The sequence below is a fragment of the Manihot esculenta genome, chromosome 1 (assembly GCF_001659605.2).
Source record: "Manihot esculenta cultivar AM560-2 chromosome 1, M.esculenta_v8, whole genome shotgun sequence".
NCBI lineage: Eukaryota > Viridiplantae > Streptophyta > Magnoliopsida > Malpighiales > Euphorbiaceae > Manihot > Manihot esculenta.
In genome coordinates, this window is record NC_035161.2 from 42,263,695 (window position 1) to 42,282,037 (window position 18,343).

An 18,343-nucleotide genomic window follows, 5' to 3' on the forward strand; every position below is an offset into this window, starting at 1 on the left:
ATATTTTTATTATATGAAGTATACACAAAGTAATTTGTATATAAAGAAATTTAAATGTAAAAAATATTATAAGACGATCCTTTCAAATTAAATTATATTTTGAATAATAATAAATAAACTTTTATTACTTGAATATGGTTTCTGTTACTTTTTTTATATTATAAAACTATCGCAGATTATTTTTATATAATAAAAAAAATTAAACTTTATTTTTTAAGTAATCGTATTCTTTTATATCAATCTAATGGATGTATTATTAAAAAAATAAAATAAAATATTATTTAATAAAATAAAAAAAAAACATCAATAGACTTCAACTTATTAATACTAAAATTCTCTACAAGCCATGAGAAATCTTAAATTTGAGTCGCTAAAATTTTATATTTGGAGAATTCGACAGCTACACCGCTGTGGAAAATAGACTACTCATAAATAAAAAAAAAATTATAATTTTTTACTGTTCCTTTTGCATGCTAATTCTAATATTTAATATACACACAATTTCAATATTTATTGAATAAAAAATTTATTGCTATTTAATTTGAAAATATAAATTTATCGTATTTAACTCAAATTTTCTTCCAAAAAGTCTATCGTATTAATATTGTTCAATAAAACAAAAATATTTCTTTTATCTGCAAGAAAAATATTTACCATGCCTCTAAATTTCTGCTTATTAATTGATTTCCAATCTTAACTTATTATTTTTATTTGAAAAATGAATGAAATTATACTATGCTGTCATTAGTATAAAAATCAAAGTTTATAAAATAAAATTTTAATTTATTATTTAGATAAAAATAAAGAATAAAAGATCAGTTTTTCTCGAATGAATAAGGGCCCAATTGCTGGGAGGAGACTTTTCATTCCATGCGGGGTCCTTTACCTTATAAGAGCAGTTTGCAACCTTTAAATGCTCCTGAGAGACCTCTTGGGGATAGGAGCCAGGGCACGCGCTTCAGCAGGAGGAGGACGCTTGCTCCCGACTCTCTCTGTAGCGCTCTCATCATCAACTGGTCTGGACTCCACTCCCTCAGTAACAGGGGCAACCTCAATAGGAGCCTCCTGGACACATTCACAGGCCGGGATAACCTCCATCCCCCTTCAGGAGCCCTCTCCTCAGTTGCGGAGGTCTCGAACCTCTCCTCAGGAATGTCCTAGAAGACAAGGTAAAATTCGTCCTCACCAGCTCGGTGCCTTCAATCAGCCTGGCGGTGACCCTTGGAGCCTTTTTCGCCCCCTCAGTAGAAGCCCGTTGGGACCTGGGTGTTTGAAAAGACTGAGGAGCCGAGCTTGATCTGTTGCGGCTGGAGGGCCTGGAAGACCTGACACCTCGAGAGCTCAGCTTGGGAGCTCGGGAAGAAGCAGGAGCAGGAAGAACGGACCGGCCTGCCGACCAGGAAGAGATGACCTGGGCCACCTCCTGAGTGGCTTTCGACACAGATCGCCCAGCTCGGAGGGCGTCTAATGCAGCATTCATACTCTCCCGAGAGAGGGTGAAGTTCTTGGGGGCCTTGATGTTGTCCATATTTGTCCGAGAAGCTGCAAAAACATCAAATCAACACAAGTTAAACATCTCTCAAGAAAGGTTAAAAGAGGAGAAACAAAACAATCAATGAGAGGTTAAAAGAGGAGAAACAAAACAATCAAACAAAGTACAATACCCGTGTAACATCCAAAAAATAAAATGAAATAAAATAAAATAAAATAAAATAAAAAATAATAAAGAAATAAATAATAAATAAGTAAAAAGAATATGAATAAAGAAAAGAAAAAGAAAAGAAAAGAAAAATTAATTAAATTAAATAATTTAAAGCCAAGTGGCACAACCAAATAACATTAAAAAAAAAAAAAAGAAAATAATAAAGGAGAAAAGACTAGAAGCTTTCCCATTTTTGTTTTCTCCTCCTCCCCGTGAATAATCAACCATGAAACCGACTTCTCCCATCTTTTCTCTTTTACACTAATTTCTTCAAATTTCATCTCTAATCAACTCTCCATCTTCTCCCAACACCTTTCCAAAGAAGAATTTGAAGAAAAGAAGGGAAATTAAAGAGAAATTTCAAGGGTGAGGGGGAATGAATAGTAACCAAGGATTAGGAATTGAAAGGTATGTTAGGGGTTTTTGTTGTAGGGTTATTTCTTATTATTTTATGTGAATATTTATGAGAAATATTGTATTAATTTGATTTATTGGTTTTTTTTTTTTTTTCATGAGAAAGAAGTGGAAAGGAAAAGTGAAAATTCCAAAGGGAAAGAAAATGAAGAGTAGAGAAGTAAAGCTTGTAGAATATTTTGGAAATTCTAAGGTTTGTGCTCAACCCCATTTGAATCAATTCAAGAATTTGTTAATTAGGTTTTATTTGAAATTTTACTACCCTAATAGAAAGACCAAGTGAATAATAGATTAATTATATTTGTATAATAAAAGTTTGAGAAATAATAGATTTAATAGATAGAAAATTTTAAAATTAATATGTAATTTAATCACAAATTAGGTTATGGAACAAATGAAATGACTTATATTCTTGGATAGAAAAAGAACTTGGTTAGATATAGGAACAAGAAAAAAAAAAGAAGAAGAAGAAAGAATTTTAGAAAAAAAAAAAAAAGAAGAGAAAGGTATTAGATTAGATGAAAAAACAATATATAGAAATTAAAGGAATAAGAAAGGTGAGATATAGTGTAAATATGATGTTTAAAAATAATAATAAGAATGTGAGATACAAATAGAAATTCAAAGAAAAAAAAAATGAAATAAGGTATATTGTGATAAATAAATAAGTAAAAAGAAAAAAATATTATATTAAAAAAAATAAATAATAATAATAATTAAAAAGAATAATAATGAATTAATTAAGGATTAAAGTATGAATTTATAATTTATGTAGGTATATTAATGTAATACCCGGCTAGACTCCGGTATCGGAATTCCTACCGTCCGGTGGAATCTCGGATATCGGAAACCTCTAGAAGGGTAAAAGCATGTTTTCATGAAATGTTTTCATGTTTTGATGATTTTAAATATGTTTTTAAAAGAGTTTTGCATGAAAAGTCTTTGGAGGAAAACTCAGGTTCGGCCGCCGAAAGTCAGGTTCGGCCGCCGAACTTGCATGCGCTTCGGGAGTGCTTTAGGCCCCCGAAAGCATGAGTGAGGGAAGTCCAGGTTCGGCCGCCGAAAGTCAAGTTCGGCCGCCGAACATTGCATGGATTCGGAGGCACATTCGGCCCCCGAACGTGGCCTGGCCAGCCACCTATAAAAAGGGGACTTAGCCGAAATGGGTGAGTTTTCTCCCATTTTCGGCCACAGCTAGCCTCCAACCTCCCTCTCTCAAATCTTTTGTTCTTCCTCCAAATCCCCATCATTTTTCTTAAGTTTTGAGCTTGCATTGAAGGTTTTGAGCTTTTAAAACAAGTTTTGGAGCTTTGGGAACTCAGGAGCTCATTTTTGTGGATCTCCAAGTTTAGGTCGTCTCTCTCTCGATCTTCAAGAGGTAAGAGCCGATCTTAAGCTCCTTATGTGTTTTAAATAAGTTTTATGCAAGATCTATGGGTAGAAATACATGTTTAGGCTTATTGATGAGTTTATGGGTTTTGATGCTTTGATAAACAATGTAGCTTGTGTATGTGTTGTTGGAAGTGTTGTAGATGGGGTATATGATGGTTTGAGACCCCTAGGTGTGATGTATGTGAGGTATGCATGTTTTAGAACTAGTTTTTGCATGATTTGAGCTTGGGAGGCAAAATGCGCATAGAGGAGCTGAGTTTCTGCCCTTCGGGAGAAGCTCAGGTTCGGCCGCCGAAGTGACTTTCGGCCGCCGAACCCCCTTTGTGGAGGCAGCATTCGGCTGCCGAAGTTGCCCCCGAAAAGAGACTTTCGTCTCTGTCTGGGACTTTCGGCCGCCGAAGGTGCCGCCGAAAGTGTCTGACTTTCGGCTCTGGAGGGACTTTCGGCCGCCGAACCTGCCGCCGAAAGTGCCCTGTCCAGCCATTTCATGCATGTATTTCTATGATTATTTCAGGATGTTCTAGGGGGTTTTTGGGGAGTTTATTAGAGTTATGTTTATGTATGATTGGTCCCTCATTGGAGTCCACCTGTGTAGGTTCGGACCCGAGGAACCGAGGACCTCAGCAGTGAGATAGCTGCTTCAGAGTCTGTAGAGCTTCAGCTAGAGGTGAGTGGAATGAACCTTAAGTTTTAAAATAAATGAAATATAACTTTTTGGAGCATGTTCATGCATCATATATGCCATGTGATATTTTAGGTTGTTTGCATTAGTATTCACGAATATGTTGCATTGCATAATATGATGTGGATGCGGATTGGCTATTGGATGATCCTCTAGTCCTCCTATGGTATGATATGATGATGATACGGTATGGATTGCCAGTGAGGCCCATTCTACGCCCCTGGACTATGTTAAGAGAAAGACCAGTGAGGCCCATTCTACGCCCCTGGCATATTGGAATGTTATGTTATGCTATGTATGCAAGAGAAAGACCAGTGAGGCCCATTCTACGCCCCTGGCACGATTGGACTATGTTGAGGACTATAGGTGACAATACCATCCTTATGTGATATGTTTGTGATGTGTTGCATTTCATGGAAGCATGAAATATTTAATATATGTTTTCTCTATTCTGCTCACTGGGCTTTATAGCTCACCCCTCTCCCCTAACCCCAGATGTGCAGGTGCAGGGTAGATCAGGAGGTTAGCCAGAGCATGGAAGTTATGTTTATGTAATAGTTAGATTGTGGACATGACAATTGTATTATGATGTAATGTAAAAGTGTTTTAAGTTATGTTATGTAATTTGAATATTGAGGATAGAGTTGTGCTTGACCAATACAGATTGTTAATCCCACTTGTATATACATGGTCTTTATGATATGAGATATGAGGTTATGTTTCAGCCAAGCTTATATATGATGAGATACCCCATTGGAGCATTTTGGTGAGGGCTCCAGTGGAGGTTTATGTTATGTTCATGTTTATGTACAGATTGAGCTTGGTTGTTATATGTGAATGTTTACAGGTTTATGAGTATTGTTGATCATGTACGGGATTAAACAGGATTACAAGTTATGTCAGGCTTGCTACGGTTCCCGGCGGCCTTATGCCGATCTGGATCCTAGCGCCGGTAGCGGTCCGGATTTCCGGGCTGTTACAGAGTGGTATCAGAGCCCTAGGTTCATATGGTCGGACCTAGAGTGTCGGGCTCATAGAGGTTATAGCAGGTCAAGCACAATAGGAAAGGTCATGTCCACTAGGATAGGATGTGGAGTCCTGTCTTACATGATGATGTGATATGCCATGATTATATGCATGTGCATAAATGATATGTTATGCTATGTGATGTATGTGATGAGGGTTCATGTGTGCCCACATGAACCATATGATGCTGATGTTTGTGCTATGTGTGGTTTTTCAGAAGACAGGATGAGAGGAAGTCGTCGATCAACAAGATTGACTGGAGTGCCACCTGAGGATGAGGGCATGAGCGCCCGTCCTCCAGCATTGCCTAGGGCAATGTCTAGCAGGTCCAACAGGGACCGAGCAGTGAGAGACCCTAGAAGGTCTTTAGATCTGGGAAGAAGCAGATCAGTACGAGGAACAGTTCAAGGTGGTATGTCAGAAGATGTGGGAGATGACATGGATGTGGACCAGAGGAGGGATGGCAGTTTGGGGATGAGTATGTCAGAGGAAGGCATGGGAGAGTCCCAAGGAGGCACTCAGGCCTCGGGTTTTGTTCAGCCACCTCATTACCCACCTTTCTCACAGAATCCCGGGTATTCGATGGGAGGTACTTCGGATTACCCTAGTTTTAGCCCTTACCCCACACAGATGCCATACCCACCATATTACCCACCATACCCACAGTATCCTATGTATCCACCACCACCCTATCACCCAAATCCAGCAAACCCTATCTCAGGGGATGTTGCACCTCCTCCACCACCAGCAGCACCTACTGTCCCAGAAGCCCAAATACCTCAACCTAGCTCATCTGGAGGGAGCAAGGTCAGAATGACTGATTATATGAAGTTGGGTGCTCCCCAGTTTGAAACCGGTGATGACCCGTTTGTGTACCTTGAGAGGGTCAAGGCGATAACAAATGAGATAGGGGCGGATGATAGTAGAGCCATTCAGATGGCTGGGTTCACGCTAAAATGCAAGAAGGCCCGTGAGTGGTTTAAGAGCTATGTGAAACCGAGGGTGGATAGTCTATCATGGGAGGAGTTTGCTAATGAATTTGCAGGGTGGGCCTTCCCTGATAGTTCAAGAGAATTGAAGATGATAGAATTCGAGCAGTTGAGGCAAACTGATGACATGAGTGTAGACGAATATACTGACAGGTTTATGGAGTTGCTGCCATTTGCTGGGCAGGACCTTAATACAGACCAGAAGAAGTCAAGGAGGTATATCATGAAGCTCCATTCCAGGTATTCCTCCTTGATACAGTCAGCAGATAGAGAGAGTTTTCATGCCATAGTAGACATGGCTAGGAGGATGGAGGCTAGTGCTATCATCGAGGGAAAAGTCAAACAGTCAGCAGCACAGCCTTCTGGTTCCAGAACCCCAGGTAAGGGAAAAGTGGATCCTTCTTCCTTAAGCTCAGGTAGCAAGAGGTGGGGCAGTACCACCAAGAAGTTTAAGAAGAACAAGTTCTGGAACAAGATCAAGTCAGGTCTGGGACTAGGAAGTGGCTCGAGCTCAGGTGCAGATAATGCAGTATGTAAGAAATGTGGGAGACCGCACAGAGGAGTATGTCTGGTTGGGACGTCAGCCTGCTTCAGATGTGGGCAGGAGGGACACATGGCACGAGAGTGTCCTAGAGCAGCTTTTGTGACACAGTCACAGCAGACAGCTTCTGGTAGTGTGGCACAGCCAGTAGCTCCAGCCATGACACAGGCCAGTGGTAGAGGCAGAGGGAGAGGGTCAGCCTCTTCTCCAGCAGGGTTCAGAGGTGAGGGTCCGTCAGCTCCAGCAAGGATCTTCACCATGACACAGCAGGAGGCAGATGCATCTAACACCGTGGTGGCAGGTAATTTAGTCATTGGGTGTTCTGATGTGTATGCATTAATGGACCCTGGTGCATCTCATTCTTTTATTGCTCCGAGGGCCGTAGAGAGGTTGGGATTAATGGTCTCTGGGTTAGAGTGTCCTCTCTAGGTCAGTGGACCCAAGTGTGATCCATCAGTGGCAGAGTCAGTCTGTCAGTGTAGTCCAGTTTTTGTTGAGGGGAGATGCATGTCCGCCGACCTTGTGGTTCTAGAGTTGACAGATTTTGACGTCATTCTAGGGATGGACTGGTTATCTACCCATGGCGCTACCTTGGACTGCAGGGACAAGGTAGTCAGGTTCAGAGGTCAGGATGGATCAGAGGTCGTCTTCAGAGGAGACAGGAGGGGTACACCTAGAGGTTTGATCTCATCTCTTCAGGCTCGTAGGTTGCTTAGGAGGGGATGTCAGGGGTATTTGGCTCATGTGAGAGAGCTAGACAGTCAGATTAGAGAGCCCGCCGCAGTGCCAGTGGTCAATGAGTTTTTAGATGTGTTCCCAGACGAGTTGCCAGGTTTACCACCTGTTAGGGAGATAGAGTTCGAGATTGAATTGATGCCTGGAACTAGACCGATCTCTATCCCTCCCTACAGGATGGCCCCAGCCGAGTTAAAGGAATTGAAAGAACAGTTGCAAGAATTGGTAGACAAGGGCTTCATCCGACCGAGTACCTCACCTTGGGGTGCTCCAGTACTGTTTGTGAGAAAGAAGGATGGATCCCTTAGACTTTGTATCGACTACAGGCAGTTGAACAAAGTCACTACCAAGAATAAGTACCCATTGCCAAGGATCGACGATCTATTCGACCAGCTAGCAGGAGCGGGTTGTTTCTCTAAAATAGATCTGAGATCTGGGTATCATCAGTTGAGGATCAGAGAAGAGGATGTGCCAAAGACAGCTTTCAGGACCAGATATGGGCATTTTGAGTTCCTTGTGATGTCGTTCGGGTTAACTAACGCCCCTGCAGCATTCATGGACCTCATGAACAGAGTGTTTAGCCAGTACCTGGATCACTTCGTTATTGTCTTCATAGATGATATCTTGGTGTATTCCAGGAATGCAGAGGAGCATGCCCATCATCTTAGGTTGGTTCTACAGACCTTGAGGGAACATGGCTTGTATGCCAAGTTCCCCAAATGTGAGTTCTGGCTAAGGAGCATTTCATTCTTGGGGCACGTAGTGTCAGAGAATGGGATTGAGGTGGACCCCAAGAAGACAGAAACTGTGGCTAACTGGCCTAGACCCACTTCAGTAACAGAGATCAGGAGTTTCTTGGGTTTGGCAGGTTACTACAGGAGGTTCGTTCAGGACTTCTCAAAGATAGCAGCTCCTCTGACCAGACTAACCAGGAAGAATCAGAAGTTTCTGTGGACCGACCAGTGCGAAGAAAGTTTTGAGGAGCTCAAGAAGAGGTTAACTTCAGCACCAGTGTTAGCTCTACCATCTAGTGGTGAGGACTTTACAGTCTCTTGTGATGCGTCCCGTGTGGGACTGGGTTGTGTGCTTATGCAGAATGAAAGGGTGATTGCTTATGCTTCTAGGCAACTGAAGAAGCACGAGTTGAATTACCCCACACATGACCTTGAGATGGCAGCAGTAATCTTTGCACTCAAGATGTGGAGGCACTACCTCTATGGGGTAAAATGTGAGATCTTCACAGATCATAAGAGCCTGCAGCACATCTTGAGTCAGAGAGATCTAAATTTGAGACAGAGGAGGTGGGTAGAACTGTTGAGTGACTATGATTGCAAGATTCAGTACCATCCGGGTAAGGCGAATGTTGTGGCAGACGCCCTAAGCCGGAAGTCACTAGGCAGTTTATCCCACATCACGGCAGAGAGGAGACCGGTGGTGAAGGAGTTTTACAAGCTCATGAATGAAGGTCTACAGTTAGAGTTGTCTGGTACAGGTGCTTTGATTGCACAGATGAGAGTGACACCCGTGTTTCTGGAGCAGGTGGCTCAGAAACAGCATGAGGACCCAGAGTTAGTGAAGATTGCCAGGACTGTTCAGTCAGGCAAAGATAGTGAGTTCAGATTTGACAGTAAGGGGATCCTCCGCTATGGGAACAGATTATGTGTACCAGATGACATAGGACTTAAGGGAGACATTATGAGAGAAGCTCATAATGCAAGATACAACGTTCACCCTGGAGCCACCAAAATGTATCAGGATCTGAAAAGAGTATATTGGTGGCCAGCTATGAAGAGGGAAGTGGCACAGTTTGTGTCAGCCTGCGAAGTATGTCAGAGGGTGAAGCTGGAACATCAGAAGCCGGCTGGAATGCTTAACCCGCTACCTATTCCAGAGTGGAAATGGGAGAATATAGCTATGGACTTCATAGTGGGGTTACCGGCAACGTCCAACAGATTAGACTCCATATGGGTGATTGTGGACAGACTTACTAAATCTGCTCACTTCATTCCAGTTAGGAGCAACTACTCTGTGGATAAGTTAGCACAGGTGTATGTTGATGAGATTGTCAGACTGCATGGGGTCCCGGTATCTATAGTGTCAGATAGAGGGCCCCAGTTCACCTCCAGGTTTTGGCGGAGTCTGCAGAGTGCTATGGGTACTAGGTTGGATTTCAGCACTGCCTTCCATCCACAGACAGACGGACAGTCAGAGAGGACCATCCAGACCATAGAAGATATGCTAAGGATGTGTGTGCTGGACTTTGGCGGTTCTTGGAGGCAACATCTACCTTTGGTGGAGTTTGCTTACAATAACAGCCATCATGCTAGCATCGGGATGGCTCCATATGAAGCTTTATATGGGAGGAAGTGCAGGTCACCTGTTTGCTGGGAGGAAGTTGGAGAAAAGGCCTTGGCAGGGCCTGAGCTAGTAGAGATCACCAGCAGGGTGGTACCCTTAATCAGAGAAAGAATCAAGACTGCTGCAAGCAGACAGAAGAGTTATGCAGACATCCGCAGAAGACAGGTAGACTTTCAGGAGGGGGATCTAGTATTGCTCAAGGTGTCTCCAATGAAAGGGGTGGTTCGGTTTGGTAAAAAGGGTAAGCTAGCTCCACGGTACATCGGACCCTTTGAAGTCTTGCAAAAGATTGGGAGTGTATCGTACAAGTTGGATTTACCTGCTTCAATGCAAAGAATCCATCCGGTTTTCCATGTTTCAATGTTGAGAAAGTTCGTGTCAGATCCGGGCAAGGTTCTTAGTGAGCCTGATGTAGAGATCCAAGAGGATCTCACCTATGTAGAGCAGCCAGTGCGGATTCTTGACACTCAGGTCAGAAAGTTGAGAAACAAGGAAATTCCGATGGTGAAAGTCCTTTGGAACCACCACAATATAGAAGAATGTACCTGGGAGACACGGGAGTCCATGCTCCAGCAATATCCCCACCTCTTTTAAGGTTAGTCCCTATGTGTTTTATATGTATGTTATGTTGTTTTACTATGCATGTACTAGTTGAGGAACATTCGGGGACGAATGTTCTTAAGGGGGGGAGAATGTAATACCCGGCTAGACTCCGGTATCGGAATTCCTACCGTCCGGTGGAATCTCGGATGTCGGAAACCTCTAGAAGGGTAAAAGCATGTTTTCATGAAATGTTTTCATGTTTTGATGATTTTAAATATGTTTTTAAAAGAGTTTTGCATGAAAAGTCTTTGGAGGAAAACTCAGGTTCGGCCGCCGAAAGTCAGGTTCGGCCGCCGAACTTGCATGCGCTTCGGGAGTGCTTTAGGCCCCCGAAAGCATGAGTGAGGGAAGTCCAGGTTCGGCCGCCGAAAGTCAAGTTCGGCCGCCGAACATTGCATGGATTCGGAGGCACATTCGGCCCCCGAACGTGGCCTGGCCAGCCACCTATAAAAAGGGGACTTAGCCGAAATGGGTGATTTTTCTCCCATTTTCGGCCACAGCTAGCCTCCAACCTCCCTCTCTCAAATCTTTTGTTCTTCCTCCAAATCCCCATCATTTTTCTTAAGTTTTGAGCTTGCATTGAAGGTTTTGAGCTTTTAAAACAAGTTTTGGAGCTTTGGGAACTCAGGAGCTCATTTTTGTGGATCTCCAAGTTTAAGTCGTCTCTCTCTCGATCTTCAAGAGGTAAGAGCCGATCTTAAGCTCCTTATGTGTTTTAAATAAGTTTTATGTAAGATCTATGGGTAGAAATACATGTTTAGGCTTATTGATGAGTTTATGGGTTTTGATGCTTTGATAAACAATGTAGCTTGTGTATGTGTTGTTGGAAGTGTTGTAGATGGGGTATATGATGGTTTGAGACCCCTAGGTGTGATGTATGTGAGGTATGCATGTTTTAGAACTAGTTTTTGCATGATTTGAGCTTGGGAGGCAAAATGCGCATAGAGGAGCTGAGTTTCTGCCCTTCGGGAGAAGCTCAGGTTCGGCCGCCGAAGTGACTTTCGGCCGCCGAACCCCCTTTGTGGAGGCAGCATTCGGCTGCCGAAGTTGCCCCCAAAAAGAGACTTTCGTCTCTGTCTGGGACTTTCGGCCGCCGAAGGTGCCGCCGAAAGTGTCTGACTTTCGGCTCTGGAGGGACTTTCGGCCGCCGAACCTGCCGCCGAAAGTGCCCTGTCCAGCCATTTCATGCATGTATTTCTATGATTATTTCAGGATGTTCTAGGGGGTTTTTGGGGAGTTTATTAGAGTTATGTTTATGTATGATTGGTCCCTCATTGGAGTCCACCTGTGTAGGTTCGGACCCGAGGAACCGAGGACCTCAGCAGTGAGATAGCTGCTTCAGAGTCTGTAGAGCTTCAGCCAGAGGTGAGTGGAATGAACCTTAAGTTTTAAAATAAATGAAATATAACTTTTTGGAGCATGTTCATGCATCATATATGCCATGTGATATTTTAGGTTGTTTGCATTAGTATTCACGAATATGTTGCATTGCATAATATGATGTGGATGCGGATTGGCTATTGGATGATCCTCTAGTCATCCTATGGTATGATATGATGATGATACGGTATGGATTGCCAGTGAGGCCCATTCTACGCCCCTGGACTATGTTAAGAGAAAGACTAGTGAGGCCCATTCTACGCCCCTGGCATATTGGAATGTTATGTTATGCTATGTATGCAAGAGAAAGACCAGTGAGGCCCATTCTACGCCCCTGGCACGATTGGACTATGTTGAGGACTATAGGTGACAATACCATCCTTATGTGATATGTTTGTGATGTGTTGCATTTCATGGAAGCATGAAATATTTAATATATGTTTTCTCTATTCTGCTCACTGGGCTTTATAGCTCACCCCTCTCCCCTAACCCCAGATGTGCAGGTGCAGGGTAGATCAGGAGGTTAGCCAGAGCATGGAAGTTATGTTTATGTAATAGTTAGATTGTGGACATGACAATTGTATTATGATGTAATGTAAAAGTGTTTTAAGTTATGTTATGTAATTTGAATATTGAGGATAGAGTTGTGCTTGACCAATACAGATTGTTAATCCCACTTGTATGTACATGGTCTTTATGATATGAGATATGAGGTTATGTTTCAGCCAAGTTTATATATGATGAGATACCCCATTGGAGCATTTTGGTGAGAGCTCCAGTGGAGGTTTATGTTATGTTCATGTTTATGTACAGGTTGAGCTTGGTTGTTATATGTGAATGTTTACAGGTTTATGAGTATTGTTGATCATGTACGGGATTAAACAGGATTACAAGTTATGTCAGGCTTGCTACGGTTCCCGGCGGCCTTATGCCGATCTGGATCCTAGCGCCGGTAGTGGTCCGGATTTCCGGGCTGTTACAATTAAATTAATAGAATTATATAATATGACAATTTTAAAAGTAAGGTTTTAAAGTGGTGCTGTAAAATGATAAAGTATTATAGTTGCATAATTGACAGTGACACTGTATTGCACGTTTTTGTCCCTGTTTAAATGTATAAATTATTTAAAGTGTGGCCCTGGTAAGTTTGATGGGAATTGTGAGTTAGTTTAAGGGTGTGGCATGCCATATACAGATCTTGCAGTACTGCACTACAGTTACACTGATTCTTGGGATACAATGAGGTATCCTACAGTTATAGAATCGGCTTTTGAGCCATACAGTTATTTGGCACATTGTGCCCTACAGTTACAGTTTCCTTATCTGACTTAACAGTCCCATTTAAATTTATAGAGGCCAACAAAAATATAATAAATAATTAACAGTATTAAGAGAAAATAAAACTTTTTACATGATGAAGGAACAAAAAAAAAAACAAAACAAGGATTATGAAACTAAAACATGTATATATATTTGTGCATGAATAATAGGATTTGGATTATTTCAAAATATTTGTTGTATAGTTATTTATTATTTGTTGGCATTACTGTTATTACATGAAGTTTGATTTAAATGTTTATCTAAAAAAAAAAGGTTGAGCACCGTTAAGCAAATTGCTTAGCGCGTTGGAATTTATTTTTCCTCGCGCAGGTTGTAGATTTAAGGAACAGTAGAGCAAGATCTGCATCAACCCAATCAGAGTTACATCATTGAGTATCCTGGGGTATATTTTGTAAATTTTTATATGAACTTGATTGTGGAAATATGGCATGTACATAAAGTTTTAGAGATAAATGTGTATATGGTTTGAATTAGATGTATTTGAATATTTTAATGTTGATGTAAATATTGGTTATTCGTATACATTTTTGTGTTGAGATTAATGAGATGGTTTATGAAGTGTTTGATCTGAATTGAAATTGTGTTGTTGGTGAAAGGAGTTTGGGGGTTAAGATTGAAATTGATAGAAGTGTGATATTACTATTCACAGGTGGGATTAAGTCCATATTTTAGAGAAAACTCTGTCGAATTTTCGGTTTTAAAAAAAAAAAAAAAACCCATGATTTACATGATATAAAATAAAGGAAAAATAAGAGAATTGTTACAGAATGTAATATCTCCGGCTCAGTTAATTAAATAACCGGGTAGGGGGTGTTACAACCCGCGTCCTTGATATCCCGAAGATTGGACGCGAACATACACCTTTCGACATCATACTTCTTCTCAACAGAAGTCAGTCGAAGGTACCCGACCTGCTTAGTGAGACTCAGCTGAGGCAGGTCGTTACAGCCTAGAAAGACATCCTCCCAGGAGAGCTCCACCTCCCAAGACAGCCCGGATTCTTTCTTCAGCTCCACCACTGTGAACCCCTCCATCCAGCCTTTTATCGAGTCCTTATGACCCGTAAAGATGGACTGTAATACCCGGCTAGACTCCGGTATCGAAATTCCTACCGTCCGGTGGAATCTTGGATGTCGGAGACCTCTAGAAGGGTAAAACCATATTTTTATAAAACGTTTTAATGTATTTTATGTTTTTAAACAAGAAAGAAAATGAGTTTTTGCATGAAAATAGCATTGGAGGAAAACTCAGGTTTGGCCGCCGAAACTCAAGTTCGGCCGCCGAACATGCATGTGCTTCGAGAGTGCTTTAGGCCCCTGAAGGCATAAGTGAGGGAAGTCCAGGTTCGGCCGCCAAACATGGCATGCATGCGGAGGCACGTTCGGCTCCCGAATGTGGCCTGGCCAGCCATCTATAAAAGGGTCCCTTAGCCGAAATGGGTGAGCTTTTCTCCCCATTTTCGGCCAAGGTGAGCTCTCCGCCGTCCCTTGCCGATTTTGAGTTTCTTTCTTCCATTCTTCATGATTTTTACGAGTTTGCAACTTTGTTTTGAAGATTTTTGAGCATAAAGAAAGTTTTGAAGCTTGGAAGACTAAGGAGCTCTCTCCCTCCGTTCTCCAAGTTTAAGTCACCTCCCCTCTCGATCTTCAAGAGGTAAGGGTCGATCTTGAACTCTTTTTATGTTTTAAACAAGTTTTAAGTTGATCTATAGGGTAGAAATGCATGTTTAGGTTATTGTTATGTTTATGGGTTTATGTTGGTTTATGAACAATGTGGGTTGTTGGATGTGTTGTAGTTGGGGTTTAGGATAGTTTGAAGCCCCTAGAAGCTTATGTATGTGTCTATGCATGTTTTGGTTGAGTGGTTTGCATGATTGAATGTTTGGGAGGCATTTGTGCATGTTGGAGCCGAGTTTCTGCCATTCTGGGAGAAACCAGGTTCGGCAGCCGAAGGGATTTTTGGCCGCCGAACCTGTCTGTGAGGCAAGCCTTTCGGCTGCCGAAGCCTGCCCCCGAAAATGGACTTTCGTCTCTGGAGGGCACTTTCGGCCGTCGAAGGTGCCGCCGAATCTACCTGACTTTCGGCTCTGGAGGGACTTTCGGTCGCCGAACCTGCCGCCGAAAGTGCCCTGTTCAGCCTTCCTTTGTATGTTTTCTATGGATGTTTTGAGGTGTTTTAGTGGGGGGTTTTGGGGGATATTTTAGAGTCATGTTCTAGTATGTTTGGTTCCTCATTTGAGTCTACCTGTGTAGGTTTGGACCCGAGGAACCGAGGACCCCAGTAGTGAGTCAGCTGCTTCAGTTCATAGTCAGAGCTAGCCAGAGGTGAGTAGAATAAACCTTTATGTTTAAAAGCAAATAAATTATAAATCTTTGAGCATGTTCATGCATCATGAATGCCATATGATATCCTAGGTTGTTTTGCATTAGAATTCACGAATATGCTGCATTGCATAAGTTTATGTTGATGTGGATGGATGTTGGGTGATCCTTAGTCCTCAATATGATGCGATGAGATATGATACGGTATGGTATGGTATGGAAGTCCGGTTGACCCATTCTACGTCCCGGCACTATGTAAGAGAAAGACCGGTTGACCCATTCTACGTCCCGGCACATTGGAATGTTATGATATGCTATGTTTAAGAGAAAGACCGGTTGACCCATTCTACGTCCTGGCACTTTGGAATGTAGAGGACTATTGGTGACAACACCATCCTTGATGTGATTTGTTTGTGACGTGTTGCATTCCATGAAAGCATGAGATTTTAATGTATGATTTAAATGTTTTATTATTCTGCTCACTGGGCTCTAGTAGCTCACCCCTTTCCCTATATCTCCCAGGTTTGCAGGTACGGGCTAGACCAGGAAGTTAAGAAGTGTAAAGCCATGTGTTTTGTAATAGTTAGATGTGGACATGATAAATTGTAAAATGATATAAGGTTATGAATAGTCTTATTATGGATTATTGATATTGATATTGAGTATTAGAAATGTACTTGACCATAGTATGTTTGGTTAATCCCGTTTATATACATGATCTATGTTTTATAATGTTTATGTTCAACCAAACTTAATGTATGTATGTTACCCCATTGGAGCATTGTTGAGTACTCCAATGTGGGGTTGATGACTATGGTTATGAGATGTGCATGCACAGGTTGAGTTTGGTGAATGGAATGGGAAAAGTTTAAAATTTTTATGGATATATATGATCATGTATGGGATTTGACAGGTTCTCAAGATGTATGTTTGGCTTGCTACAGGTCCCGACGACCTTAAGTCGATCTGGATCCTAGCGCCGGTAGCGGTCCGATTTCCGGGTCGTTATATGGACAGCCCTCCACGAGGGGCAAAATAGTAAAAGCCTTGACTCGTTTTCACTAACCGAAAAAATGTGACAAACAGATGCGCTGTGGGTGTGAACCTCCAGCTCAGGCAAACTGACTCAAAGGAACCCATAAAAAGGATGGAGTTAGGAGCCAGCATCCGAGGGGTTATCTCAAAGTACCAGAATACCTTGATGAATAAGGGAGAGAAGGGAAATGTTAAATTATATTCCCTTTGTTTAGTGAAGAAGACCAGGCTGAGGTCCTTTTATGGGTCAATTAAACTGGGGGGAGGAGGATCGGGAAGAACGATCCTCTCATTCCAGAGACGGGCCCGGATGTAAAAAAGGGAGGTATTCAGGTATTCCCTGGAAAAGAAGTTTTTTAGAGTAGCAGGGATGATGCTAGACTCTAGATTAACGACGTCGGGGAGATTTGGGCTATCCATAGAAGAATGAAGAGCGTACCTTGAAAATAATGAAGGTATAAGAACGGAGCTAGCAGTGCGCACGGAGAACAAAGGAAAGCAAGAGTTTGGAGAAGATTGAGAGAATTCGAAATTTGAAACAACAATGAGACGAAAAGATGTTTTGAAGAGAACTGTTGTAATACCCGGCTATTGCAGACATCGGAAATTCTATCGTCCGGTGGAATTCGGGGATGTCAAAGATTTCTAGAAGGGTATTAGAAAGATTGTCTAAAGTATTTTTACTGTTTTAAAGTGTTTTAACGGTTTGATTAGAAAATAGTTGAATTTTACAGAAAAAGGGTTATGGGAACAAAGGCCAGGTTCGGCCGCCGAAGTTAAGTTCGGCCGCCGAAAGTGCCCAATGTTCGGCCCCCGAAGGGTAAGTTCGGCCCCCGAAAGTTGCATGGTTTTGCATGCAGTTTCGGCAGCCGAAACTGGGATGGTCGGCTAAGTTGTGCATGCTCCTCAGTCCGTGGTTTGGCCAGCTGTTGCCTCCAGATCAAGGCTAGAGGATAAGGCCACGTCTCCCATGACTCATCTGCAAGCTTTTATCAGCTTAGGCAGAAGATTGGTCGTGATTTGAGTGAGTTGAATGTTTTTGAGAGAAAAGAAGAGTTGTGAGGGTTTGAAGCTTTGGAGGAGGAGTTGCTGCGTTTGCTTGTTCCTCTTCTGCTTTCAGGAGGTAAGGGACGTCTTAAAGTGTGTTTTAATGAGTTTTAACAGCTTTTTAACGAGGTTATGGAAGTGTATGCATGAGTTGCATGCTTAGGTTAGTTTTGATGTTTTAATGGTGAAAGCATGATTATGTGTTGTGTTAGTTGTTTTGTTGGGGTTAATAGGTAGTTTGGGACCCCTTTGTGCATATACCAGAGTATATGTGAGTTGAGACGCTGAGTTATGCATGTTAGAATATGTTGGAGAAGTTGTGCATGAGAGGAAGCAAGGTTCTGCCTTCTGGAGAACCCAGCTTCGGCCGCCGAAGTGAAGATTCGGCCGCCAAACCTCTTGTGGAGGTAGTTTCGGCTGCCTACGATTGCCTCCGAAAGAATGGACTTTCGGATCTGTCATGCACATTCGGCCGCCGAAGGTGCCGCCGAACATGCATGAGTTTCGGCTCTGGAGAGGACATTCGGCCGCCGAACCTGCTGCCGAATGTGTTCTGTCCAGCCTTCTTTTGCATGAGTTATGTGATTATGTTCAGAGGTTTAGAGGGGATTATGAGGATTTGTTTAAGAGCTATTCACAGTATATGTGACACCTCATTCGAGTCCATTTATGTAGGATTGGACCCGAGAGTTCGAGGAGGTCATCAGAGTTAGAGATATCAGAGTCAGTACAGTATCTGCCAGAAGAGCAGAGGTGAGTGGAACTAAACTGAAGATT

At 42.3% G+C, this 18,343-nt stretch overlaps 1 long non-coding RNA gene across 2 annotated transcripts; it reads left to right on the forward strand.

Annotated features, from left to right (window-relative positions):
- Nucleotides 1-1,873: 1,873 nt before the first annotated feature.
- On the forward strand, nt 1,874-4,162 carry LOC122721621. 2 transcript variants are annotated; one of them, XR_006348317.1, is made up of 3 exons: nt 1,881-2,110; nt 2,223-2,309; nt 4,104-4,162. It is a non-coding gene; the product is annotated as an uncharacterized LOC122721621 (long non-coding RNA). The 2 variants fall into 2 exon arrangements; XR_006348319.1 differs by lacking the exon at nt 4,104-4,162 and having other exon boundaries at nt 1,874-2,110; nt 2,223-2,621.
- The last annotated feature ends 14,181 nt before the right edge of the window (nt 4,163-18,343 follow it).